General features: G+C 35.1%; 1 long non-coding RNA gene across 1 annotated transcript; it reads left to right on the top strand.

Annotated features, from left to right (window-relative positions):
* The first annotated feature begins 974 nt into the window (after positions 1–974).
* Positions 975–1,564, top strand: LOC110678961. The gene is made up of 2 exons (XR_002502089.1): positions 975–1,074; positions 1,252–1,564. It is a non-coding gene; the product is annotated as an uncharacterized LOC110678961 (long non-coding RNA).
* Positions 1,565–13,170: the final 11,606 nt, after the last annotated feature.

Raw genomic sequence — 13,170 nt, 5'->3', positions numbered from 1 at the left:
TTAATACCGATGATTAATACATTATCGCAAAACTTCCAACTAGCAACATTAAAGTTTAATGAAATATTTTTATGAAAAAGCTTAGTTAAACCAAAATGTTCTTGAAACATTTAAGTTTTATTTTACTTTTCTTGCACTGATGGGTCGTGAAAAAAAACATGATGGCTAGGGAAGTCGCAAATCCGGAAAGATTGGGAACCTATGGTGTAGGTACTGGTTTAAAATTGGGGTAAGACGAATAAAAAAATGGGATGAGACGCATCGAAATATTGGGGTAGAATTCACTGGCAAATTGCCATCCTGCTGATGGGGGGAATCGTGAAAATTGTTAAGAAGATACAGATACTATACATTAAGAACCAATGAGCTTGATGGAGATTTAAAAAGATTTGAAATAAAATTTGAATGGTTAAAGATGAACATCGTTAAGAAGAAATAGAAAAATAAAAATTAGGCTTATTAACCTATTAAGCCCCTTCTGGAATCAGGTATGTCTTCCATCTCCCAAGAAAAACTTTCAAACCGCAAAAAAAAAACTCGAAGATTCGACCTTCAAACAGCTTTGGAACACAATTATTTTCATCCCTTTAAGGTTCTTAAATTTTTATTATTTTTCTTAAACCTTATTATGAGAGTAAAATAGTAGACACAATGGGAACGGTCTCACAACTCGATTATATCCATTTCTCGAATACTTTTTGAAATGGACGTAAGTCCAAAAATGTGAACAAATCAGATTTTCATTGCAATCTTAGCAGTCGATAAGCAATAATTATGGTATTTTAAGATTTTTTCAAAATATCGTTCATTAAGATTTTTAATATAAAATTTGCAAAACGACTGAACATCCCTATTATACCATTTCGTGCATACACCCTTTTGGTTTCAAATCGACGAATCCATCAAATCAACTGACAGCATAGATTCGCTCGAACGAAAACAGCGAATGTCATGAAAAAAAAAAATAAACATTGTAGTGCACCGACTATCGTCGTTCTGTCGCCGGCTATTATTTTTGTCAAACAAAACAAAAAAACAAGTGAAAATGCAAGATCTCAGTTTCGAAATACCATGGTAAGTTAAATATTGTATTATTGTGGAAAGATTTGTCGAAGATGCTACTGAAAAACAATTTCGGTACCGCTTTGTTATCCGGACATAGAGAGTAATAATTTGCATTTTTCGATAACAGAAGCACCAACTGTGTTGAAGGTTTCGACAGTATTTTTAAGTTCAACTTTTTTCTCTCAGGTTTTTTGGAAGGACATCATGCATTACCTGTTTTCACTTGTTGCAAACCTACAATATTTAGGATGGACGAGCTCAGCATTGCCAACAGCTTGGGTACCACCTCGCAGAATCGCAAGAGAGAGTAGTTTTCAAGGAAATGGAGTACTCTGAACCAGTGTTACTGATGAGCATCAGTGATGGTTTTCAAAACTACGCAGGTATCAGGACAAGGATCGAGTTTGACTGTTGTGGGCAACCCAAGATAGGGGAAGATTTTTAGTATGTAAAATTATCCGAACTTAAGGGAAAATAATAAAACCCTAAATTATATCAATCCTATTGAATTTCCAATTTTGATCACAATGATGGACTATACATTGAGAAACAGAAAATTGCACTTTTTGTGTTTGTAACTATCGCAGGGCTGGTAGCGGCTATGTGACATGGAAATAAGAACACTAGAAATCCTTTTTCTGGAAAAGAGACCAAACAAGGGTAAAACAAACAAAACTGAAAGGAACTGGGAGATAATATGTCTATTCCTCATTGAATCTTAACAGCATTACGAGTGTGAATTTGAAAGAAAGGTTTAGATAGGCGTAGCGGTAAGCGCTCAGCTATCTAGGAAGAACAAGTTGAGTTCAACATGTTGAGGGTCGTGGGTTCTAATCACACCGGTCCAGGATCTTTGCCGGTTGAAAATTTCCGCGTTTCCCCGACACCCCGAATAGCGGTACTCTATTGGTTCAGATATTCGACTGTTAAGGTGGAACTGTAAAAATCTTTGTTACGCCACTCCCTTGATTTGTCCGTTTGTACCCCCAAGAGCTACTGTGGAAATTTAAGCGAAATCCATCAAAGGGAACTAAAAAGAGGGACATCATCTAAAGGAGACTGAAAGAGCAAACTGATTCGAGAATCTTCTAATCAATAATGAAAGAAACTCATTGACAACAACGCCATCTTTGGTCGAAAATGTAATTGGAATCGTTTTTCCACATATTTGGTTTTTTTCTATACAAACTTCAAGGTCCGTTGACGGATTCCGTTCACATTTTCACAGTAGCTTCTGGGGATCAAAATGAACAAATTTGGGGAAGGTGTAAATCAAGATTGTTAAAGTTTGATAATTATGGGCTATCGTATAGCCCATGCTTCAAAGGATTTAATTCAGTGTTTTTTACGGACCTTTAAAGGAATCCCTCCAAACAATCTTTCAGAATTTTTTCAAGAAAATCCTACTTTAAGGGGGCAGGATCCGTCATTGATTTCGGAATTTTCAAAAGCAGTTTTTTCGTTCAAAATCAAGAAAATTTACAGGAAAATATGTTCACTGTATTCTGTTCCCCCACCGGAACACAGTGAACACATTTTCATCGAATAATTTTTAGTTTTGAACAGAAAGACTGCTTTTCGAGTTTTGATGATGACGATGATTACGATGATGGAGCGTTGATCGTTAATTTACCCAGCTATTCTATCATCTTTTTTTCAAGGACTCCTTCCAGATTCTTGTTTAGAACACCTTCTTAACTAGTATTATCTCCAGAGATTTTCTAAAAAATTGTCTTTCAGGATTTCTTAAAGATTTCAATCAGAAATTTCTCTGAGAATATCTTCAGGAATAACTACAAAGATTTTTCCTTAGATTCGTTCAGAATTTATATCACAAGTTCTTTGAGAAATTTCTCAAGGAACTCTTTACTAACTTTACAGTGATGTCTTCAGAAAGAAGTCAAAGATTTAAAGAAAATATTTTTTTTTTAGTCCGGTAGGTGTTTCAGGAGGAAATTGTAGAGTACACGCAAAAAAATTGTGTGGTAAAAACTACATTTTTAGGTGGTTAACTTAAGCGCTCGAACCGGAAATTTTCAGCAGACCAGAAATGAACTTGATTTTACCATGTCTGTAGTCGAAATCAGATGGTTGTAAAATATTTCTGTCATATGTACCAGTAATGTGGTAGGATGTACCGTGGGTTCATTCACAAATTTCATATCGCCGAAAATGGGCATGTTTGATACCCACCCACCCCCTTGTAACGCCTTTTTGTATGAATGTTTTACAAATTTTGTATGAGCTGTAACATTTCAAGGACACCCACCCACCCCCTTCAGCGTTATGAAATTTATGAACAGGCCCCGTAAACATAGTAAATTGGTCTGAAATTCCCTGGTGGTTTCAAGTATGGGTGTAGTCAGCTAAACTAGTAATTTTTACTAGATTTTTTTCCCCTGTAACATCTAATAAAATTATAAAATTTTATAAGTTTCCAAGTAATTCTTGAATTACTCTCACAAAGTTCTCTGAACCAGAGGATATTAAAAAAAAAAATTATTAACCCTCTAATACCCAACCCCGCCTTTAGACGGGGTACACTTTGGAATTTTGTGTATTTTTTCGTAGCTCGGAAATTAAAATGATTTTATTTTTGGCTTAAACCTTGACTCATAACATGCATATAAGAAAAGTTTTTTATGATTTTCGAAACTTTTTTGTATTATTGAAAATTGTTTGAAAAATTGTATTCTTATATAACCTTCAAATACCTGGGATTCATTTAACGTGTATTATAAAAATCGTACCTTTTATATTTTTCTACGATCAACCTATCACAGAAGAAGAGCCTGATGGTATTGAAATGATTTCAAATCTGTTTTTCCGTTAGTTACACGGAAAATAAAAAATGTTACAGAAAAAAATTTAAAAAATAATACTTTCAAAAGTATAGGGGAACCTGGTCCAATTCGGACCTTGTTCTAATTCGGACCATCAAGCATTTCTCAATACTGGCGCTACTGTAAAGATCGTGGGTACCGTTTTTCTGCTCACCGTTTGGCTTAGATCTAACACAATAAATTTGACGCCTTTCAGTTATTACGTTTGATTTTTATATTAGTTTATTGTTTTGAAGTGCTCAGGTGTACTGTCGGTTGGCGTTATTTCCAAGCTTCTATAAGCGACAATAATTATCCAATCTCTCTGTGTTATTTTATAATCGAATCACCCTAGCCTAAGCTTTCATCTGACCATATGGTTTTGATATGTCTATGCACCGTTTGTGCTCAACGAGTTTGAAAATCTCAAAATGTGTGTTGGTCCAATCCGGACCTTTTGATATGGTTCAATACGGACCTCTTGTTTTTCAACGTGTACTCAGTCTATTCTAAGAGCTCCACCCCGTGAAAATCGTCCCGACTCAATCGAAAATCACAGAAGTTGTAATATTGATTAATAGTGCCTTTGTTTCTGTTGCGGTCAAGAAAATGGCTTCGCAAAAAAATCTAAGAAATGAAGTAGATTACCAAAAACTAAACGAATCAATAAATCAGCAACTTGAAAAGCATCTTCATCAATATCACAGCCAAGCTTTATCCAAAATAGTTTGGCAATACGCTATAAAAAACGTTTACGAGTAGTATATAAGAACAATCCCTTATCCGATTTACTGTGTTTTTGTTCACAAGCTCGAAGGAAAACGCAGTCCCTTCAATATAGTGTACTTCAATCCATAAATATAAGTAGATACTTCTCAAACTTAAATTTCCGAGACTTCGAGTCTGTTTGTTGTCTGTTTCAGTTTCCCATACAAGTTCACCTTTTCAACCCGATATTTCATAGCAAAGTTTCAATGTGTGGAAAATTTTACAATATTCAACTTCAAAATTACTTTTTCGAATGTATTTTGTCAAAATAAATAAAAAAAAGCTCTAAAATTTGAAAATATGTGTACTCCATCTCGATAGCTCCCATACACGATAGTCTGTTCAAAATCGAGTCAGGAATAGTTGACCGTACCCAATTTTGAACAAGTTTCCGACATATTTTTTAATGAAATTCATATTTCACTTGAGCTTGTTCTGACTCGAATTAGTTTGAAATTTCTCATACATTGAGTTCATTTTTTATGCTTGCGCTTGCAGAAAAAGTTCAATAAGCTTTGATACCAAACAAATCTGAGTAATATTTTGTTACTAACATTGCAAATAACGATGAAATATAGGGTGGTCCGAATTAGAACATGGGGGGTCCGAATTGGAACAGGGTTGGTCCAATTCGGACCTTTTGGAGAAGTTGGTTCAAACATGTCTAGCCATGTCCTGGTAGGAGTTATCACAAAACTCTCTGAGAGAAAAACGTGCGATTCATCGTGCTGAAAAGATATGGCCAAAAAACTGTTACTAGGTCCGCATTGGACCATGTTCCCCTAGTAAAAACTCTAATTTTTATTATTGTCAAAAATCAGTAACCAGAAGAGGCTTCAAGAAAAACTTGAAAAGGATAGGGATGTTCAAAAATAAAAATAATAAAAATCAAAAACCAAAATTCATAAATTTGCGAAGAAAAATAAGTCATTTCCCAAACCGTGTTTAGAATGATTTTAGATAACGAAAAATTATATTTAGATCGAAAACAAAAATTTGGGTATTAGAGGGTTAAATCTTTGAACAACATCCCACAGGACCCAACAAACATTCGTAGCTAAGTAATAGTTTATTTAGCTGAAATATGTTTTAAAGTCATTTTTTCAACTCTTATTCCGTGAAAATGTTTGTTAGGGAATCCCTTGAAAATTATCGAAAATTATTCCATGGGAAAAATGGTACATCAATGATGGGATGCATGACTGGAATTATTACTATAGTATGGGACCAATGCACGAGTTCATTATTTGACGTTTGAGCGAAGCCGTCTTATTTATGTGACCATGGCAACGCGTGATTACAACATCGCTCAAACGTACGAACTTGTGCATTGGCCCATAAGCTGGTGTGAACCCTTAAATGAACATTTAAAGAATCCATGAAGATCCCGAAAAATTGATTGGAAGAACTAAACGAGAAATCTCTGAATTAAATGATATTCTTACAGCTATTTGTGGAGGGACTTCGACCTTCCATGAACCTTTAAGGATTTTATTAAAAAAAACTCCTGTTGAAATCTATGGTAGTTCTCCTATTATTACAACTGGCAAAATCGTTAACAGAATTACACAAAAATATCTGGACTATCCTGAGATAATCCCTTGGAAGTTACTGGAGGTTGAAGTTGTCAAGAATTTCCTTAAGCAATTTTTGAATAAATTCCTCTAAGCGTTCCTTGTAACACCGCTAGAAGAATTGGTGTACAAACCACTAGAGGAATTCCTAGAGAAATCTTTGAATGAGTCCCTGAAAGTACGCCAGGAATAATTTCTAAAGAAATCATTAGCAGAATTCCTGAAGCTGTCCTTCGAGGAATCTGGGATGAAATGACTGAAGATCCTGTGAAATAGTCGCATAATAGTCCCTGGAGGTTTTTTTGGAACCGCTAACATTATCAACAGGATTCACTGCAAGCAGAATCAAGAAAAATGATTTATTAAAAAAAAAATATTTAAAATAGAGACTTTACTGACCTTCCGTTTAAAACAAATATTTTAATAGATTTAGTCCAAAAACGACACCTACTACAAGCCCTGCTATCGGAAATAATGGGTGGATTATTTTTGCAAGCACGAAGATTGATCGGTTAAGTTCCCAACTATTAAATTTCATTGAGACATCGCGTCTCCGGTTGAAAACCGGAAATCGTCGTACCTAATGTCGGGCATACTGGGCAGTAGCACTGGTATGCAACACAGCGCACCTAACCCCAGCACATGCCTTTGGGTGAAATCCTTTTTTTTTACTTTTCGAAAATGTCAGCTTTCAACTGGATTGTTCGTCGAGTGTGAGTGCATCTGTAATTGAACATGAGCTGCAATTTCATCAAGATCTTGGGTGTTGCTGGCTATTGGTTTCAATCCTTAGCGTACTCGAATAAAAACTATAACCAGTAGAAATCCTAACGAAAACGGTTTCGATCAGCATTCAACACAACAAGAATTAGCTCAGTTATTTATGTTGACATTGAGTACACAAACAAAACGTTTTTGTTTGATTTCATTCTGTCGTAAGTAATGTTTACGTTTGACAATTGACTAAACATGAGGACGCAAGTAAACAACTGGATGTTCAAATAGCGTAAAGCTTTGACGAAAGTAACGCTCATGCTGTCAGTTTGACTTATGATAAGGGCGTATTTCTGTTGATGAGAGCAAAACGTGGTAAAGTTTATTTTCGCAAAAAAAAACATTACGTTTCTAAATACTTTTTGAAATATGTTTAATCGTGGAGCAACTCCTTTACAAATGTTATAGTATAGGCGTATTCATATTGTAGAAATCCGTTCAGGCTTTAAATAGGAATTAAAATCAGATAATAAATTTTCGAAGTTGATTATTTCAACTAGAGTTGAGAGTGACTTACGTCTATTTGAAAAAGTGTTCGAGATTTGACAAATTTTGGGATTTATTAAATTTTGGGATTTCCCGTTTCCCGGGATTTTAGTTCTGACATCCCGGGATTCCCGAAATATATGTAGAATTTGATAAAAAAAAACATTAAATTTCAATGAAAAACAATGACATTTTTCCGCGCTATCCAAGCCTTATTTGATAAAATAGGAAGGCATGATGATTAAGAAAATAAACGAGTAATTATTTCCATGAAAGACCAATATACCTAGTAGGAAAGACATATTTTTATTTGTCTAATTGCAAAGTTTTCCCTTCAACATTACCCGGTTTTAAAATCCTAGGCAAATTTCAAAGCAAAAAATTCGAAAGTACACCTAAACTTCCGGATCCCGGGATTTCCCGGGATAAGCATAGATTTTTGTCCAGAATCCCAGAAAAAGCAAAATGGCCGGGACAAGGACAGTCTAGTACAGCTCAAAGTGGCTGGCTGAAATGCGGATCATTTATTTTATTTATCGGTTGCATTGCAAAAAACGGATGAAACAATGAGTCTCATTGTTAATTTATCACTTATTACAGCAAAATGGTAAAGTTTAAGTGAATATTTTAACAGATCATAATACCACAAACAAACCGACATAACACACATATTCATTCGTACAGCCAAATAGCGCCCAGTTGTAATATTTTTGACGTGCCACAAGCTCACTCGCGGCGCTTGTATCGCTTTTGTTCATGTTTGACGTTCGCGCACTACCGCCACGCAGTTTCCTGAGTCAGATAAAACGACCGATTTCTGTAATAATTTTCTGCTGAACTGGAAAATAACAAATTATCAATAAACTATCCATAACTCGATACTAAAGGTACCATTGAGTTATGGTATCGACTCACAGAACACAAAACCAGTGCAACTGCGATCCAAGAGAACATCAAGATGGCCATGAAAACTAACTTTTACTATGGTTTTCCAACTCGATATCGAGAAACAGAATATCTAATAAGGAAAAGTTGACTGTAGCCTTCTTCTTCTTCTTCTTCTTCTTCTTCTTCTTCTTGTCAGTAAGGTTCTCACTGGGACAGAGCCTGCTTCTCAGCTTAGTGTTCTTATGAGCACTTCCACAGTTATTAACTGAAAGCTTTCTTTGCCAGATTTGCCATTTTCGCATGTGTATATCGTGTGGCAAGTACGATAATACTCTATGCCCAGAAAAGTCAAGGAAATGTCCATTACGAAAAGATCCTGGGCCGACCGGGAATCGAACCCAGACACCTTCAGCATGGCTTTGCTTTGTAGCCGCGGACTCTAAGCATTCAGCTAAGGAAGGCCCCATGTTGACTGTAGCCCTAGCCCTACCAATGGAGTGTTTTGAAGTATTTTCAGCACGTTGAGTACTGTTAATGCTATTTATTTCATTAGAATGTAAATCCGACTCTTTTACCCCACGAGTACATTTTGGGCCACTTTGCCCTACGTACAGGTATGGCTCGTTGAAGGCTGTGGCCATCAGAAAGTGCCCTCGTGGATGAAACACAAAACCCCTTTCGAACGTTCAAGAGTTATAATCTATTTCAACAAATGCATGCAAAAAGAGCACACTCTCATATCGACAATGGTTTCATCATGAGCAGCGTCAAATGATGCTTAGTTGGATGGATGATACTTTACAGGTATGCAATGGGGATGTCAACTTATTGTTCACCTAGAGTCGAATTTAAGACGAGTAGGTGTCCAGTTGACTGTAAAATGTTTTAGATGAGATACATTAACTCCTATTTTTCATTTGCACAAATAGTAGTTTACGGAACAAGTTGCAGAATTATGATTTTTACAACACGAGTCGAAAATTTATCCTACGGGGCTTGCCGAGTAGGATAATTATGACGAGCGCTGTAAAAATTGAGTTCGGCAACGAGTTACGTGCAATATTTTATGCAATTTCGTAGAAGACCACTTGAGGGTGTCAGAAATTATATCGGATTGAGTTCTCATTTTTTTTTTGGGAAATTGTCGGTTATAGCGCATTTTGGTCAATGAACAGAATACATATTATGATTTTTCTACAATTTTAACCATAACATTGCAGTCGATTCACAATTTGAACAGCCCTGTGTTCCCTCTCAAGTCCACTCCACGAAACACAACACGTGTATCGGTTACTGTTTTGCAATGTTTATCCGATCGTGATCGGATGAATGGAATCCTCGCCGTTGAAATCATTCGATGTGTAGATACAATTGGGAAAAACGTACGCTACAGTTCCAACCCCGAAGGGCTCTCGAACGACTAACTCCAAAAGAAAGAACGCATTACACAGGACAAGTATCGAGGGCATACCATCCAACAGATATCTATTGGAAAACATGTATCAATATAAAGCGGACAAGTTCCAATTAGCTCTTTGGTACCGAGAGTACACTGACTAGATACGCTTTCTCGTTCGATTTACCAAGTACTCATTATCTACGCGAGTATCATAATAAGAATAAGCATCAGCTGGACAGTACGAAAGAACACTATGCGAAGTGGGCGTTGGAAAATAACCCGAAAATTGAATACTCGAATGAGATTTGTTAGAAAAAGTTGACAACTTTCACTTCAAGCCATTCAATACCAGATACGGTTGCAAAAGAAAATCTAATGGACTTATACTTCGATCACTCGAGATTATATGAAGATTTTGTTGAAATATTTTTCTAAATTCTCGTCAAATTTTTAAGAATTGGTGATAGATTTCACGTAAGTACAGTCCAGTACACAACACTGCAGATGACTTTAACATTGAGATCGAAATACGCGTATCTGTCAAACTCTAGTGGAATTAAATGGTACCTATAGACTAAATTCAAATTTCATTTAGTTATAAGCATTCCACGAAGCAGCTCAAAGATATGTTATCCAAGTATATTATAAAAAATGTTTCTTTTATGAAAACACAATCTTTATTTTTACTTTCCAATTATAGGATTTTACAAATACTGGGTTGTCAAACTGCATTCGGGAGAACGATTCTGGGAAAACTAGCGTACATTGGAACCAAGTATTAAACGATGAACTCATTGACCGGAAGAGTAGTGCCCAACGTAGTTACAACCAAACGCGAATGCATACGACCAAACCACCACCAGCGACGATGCAGATTGCGAATCTACTCAAATCGAACAACTTGGAACAGGTTCGTTGGTTGAGTGATGCAAATTGAAACGTATTTTACGGACCGTTTTCGTTCTATTGACATCCATCCGGAATCAGATGTAATGTATCCCAGTACAATTGGGACCTATACATGATAATTGAGAGAGAAAGGATCAATACAAATTCTAAATGACACTTCATTCATCTTTTTATTAGCATTAATTCAAATGCTGAATTCATTTTTTTATGTTTTTCAAATTTATAGAAAACTTTGCATTATTCTAACAATGTATGTTGCGAAATTGAAGTGTTTGAATTTTACAATCAAACTTTCAAGCCAAACACTGTCGAATTCTATGTCTAGAAGGGCAAGACCAGTAGATCAACCTTCAGATTTGTTGGAATGAATCTTTTTGTTTCATGTAAGTGAAAGAATTTGAACTGTTCGTTGGCAGAAATTGTATTTTCGTTGATGTTGACCATCATTCTATTAAAAATTACCTTCTCAAAAAATTTACTGATGGAGACAAGCAAGCTGATAAGACGATAGCTAGAAGCTCTGTAGGATTTTTGCCCAGTTTTAAAATTGGTATTGCTCCATTTATCAGGAAGAATTGTTACTTTTTTTTTACTTACTTAAAACGTGTTTATTTCCATTATTTTGTGATTTGTTACATGATTACAATTATCTGTTTTACAAAACAAGCACGTGATCGTGTATTCTTCTATTTATATATTACCCTATATATTGCAATTCATAATGAATTTCAATTCTTCTACAGATACATCTTCTCTATCATTTGCAATAGCATACCTTAAAAATTTTAAAAACATTTTCGATGCGATCTTTCTTTCTAACTGATTGTATGTTCTCAAAACTGGAAATTTAAAATCATCAAAACTAATATTTCTAAATTTACGCCTGTTTAACAATTTAATTTGCGTTACAGTAAACCACTAACAGTTTCTAATTTTGGGGCATGTAGAAAACCTATGCTTCAAATCCTCAATTTCTTGTTGACAATAAACACAGTTTGGTGATGCTTGACTGCCAAACCGAAACTGTTTTTCAGCACAAATGATTTTCTCATTGATTAAGAGAAACCATGTTACTTTATGGTCTGAAGAAATCTGTCTACTGAATACATTCTTCCAAATAATGTCCTATTTGAATTGTGGATATTTCTCCGTTAAATGTGGTTTAGGCAGGTTATAAATGCTGTGAGATGTTGGATTATTTTTTATGTTTTCGGAAATATACGCTAGTTCTAAATAAACAGTTTTGAGAAAATGTGCATTGCATGGTAATTCTTTCATGTTTGGAGGATTTTCAATTCGATCAGTATAATTATGTAAGAAAGGTGAAGATTGACGCAGTCGAAGAAATCTGTTGATTAGCAACGATTTACACTTATGTTCTGGTGAAATGAGACCTAAACCTCCTCTTTTCCTTTGCAAACACAGTTGATTGAAAGAAATTCTTAAAGAACAACGATACCACAAAAAAATTACTAAGAGCGATTTTATTTTTGTTAGAGTTTTCTTTTCAAGATCGAAAGAAATGAGCAACCCCTTTTTTCTTTTCAAATTTATCGCCACAATTTTATTTCTTATGCCACAAGTGTCTTCAAAGATAGTTCTGGAACCATTGGAACACTTCTGTGTATTTGATAGTAAAGCTTCATTCAGTTTAACTAATCTGTTTTTGAGGATTCTTGAAACTAACTTGTAGCCAAAGTTCAACAATGTTATTGGTCTAAATCCGCTAACGCCATTGTTTGTTTTTTTCTTTCTGATCAATCCAGCTTTTTACGCTAGCATGCTTTAGTTTTTGAATCACCCTCGTCTGACATGTCTTGCATGCACTATTTTTTTAAAACTTGATCAAAGCAAGCTTTACGGTATTGAAACTAGTTGTTGACATAGAAAAGTCAAGTCTGAATCGTTATTGTGTTTTTAGAAATGGAAATCGATATTCTTTTAAACTTCCCATTCTATTTTAATTGTTTTCTTTTTTAGGTTGTTACACAACGGATGACCAGCAAGAAACTATGGCTATGTTACTATTTCTATTTCAAAGAAGTTACGTGGCCTAGAACTGAGCTAGAATCCGACTTTTCAAGGATTTTAAAACTTAAAATACGTGGCTACTGTACGAAAGATCTTTGGTCAACTTTTGATACAGTGAATGTGATAGTGTGATTTGTTAAAAAGAGTTTGAAATCATTTTTAATGAGATAGTTATTGGCATTAGTATAGCATTTTTAAGGAATAGTTATTGGTGTTATTGAAAAGTTGCATGCATGATTCAAACTAATCGAACCGAAATTGAAACCAAACTAATAGGAACCAAATCAAATGCACCCCATCCGAAGTTATAGATTCCGAGTAAAATCCAACAAAACATAGTTCGTAATTCTCTACCTTGCCGGCAATAAACAGCTTACACAATTACGTTTGATTTTTAGAACATCTAAAACCATGTAAATATGTCTCTATTCACTTCATTATATAGATTTTCACT

This window comes from Aedes aegypti, chromosome 3 (assembly GCF_002204515.2).
Source record: "Aedes aegypti strain LVP_AGWG chromosome 3, AaegL5.0 Primary Assembly, whole genome shotgun sequence".
NCBI classification, from domain to species: Eukaryota; Metazoa; Arthropoda; class Insecta; order Diptera; family Culicidae; genus Aedes; species Aedes aegypti.
This window is presented reverse-complemented; position numbering and strand designations above follow the sequence as displayed.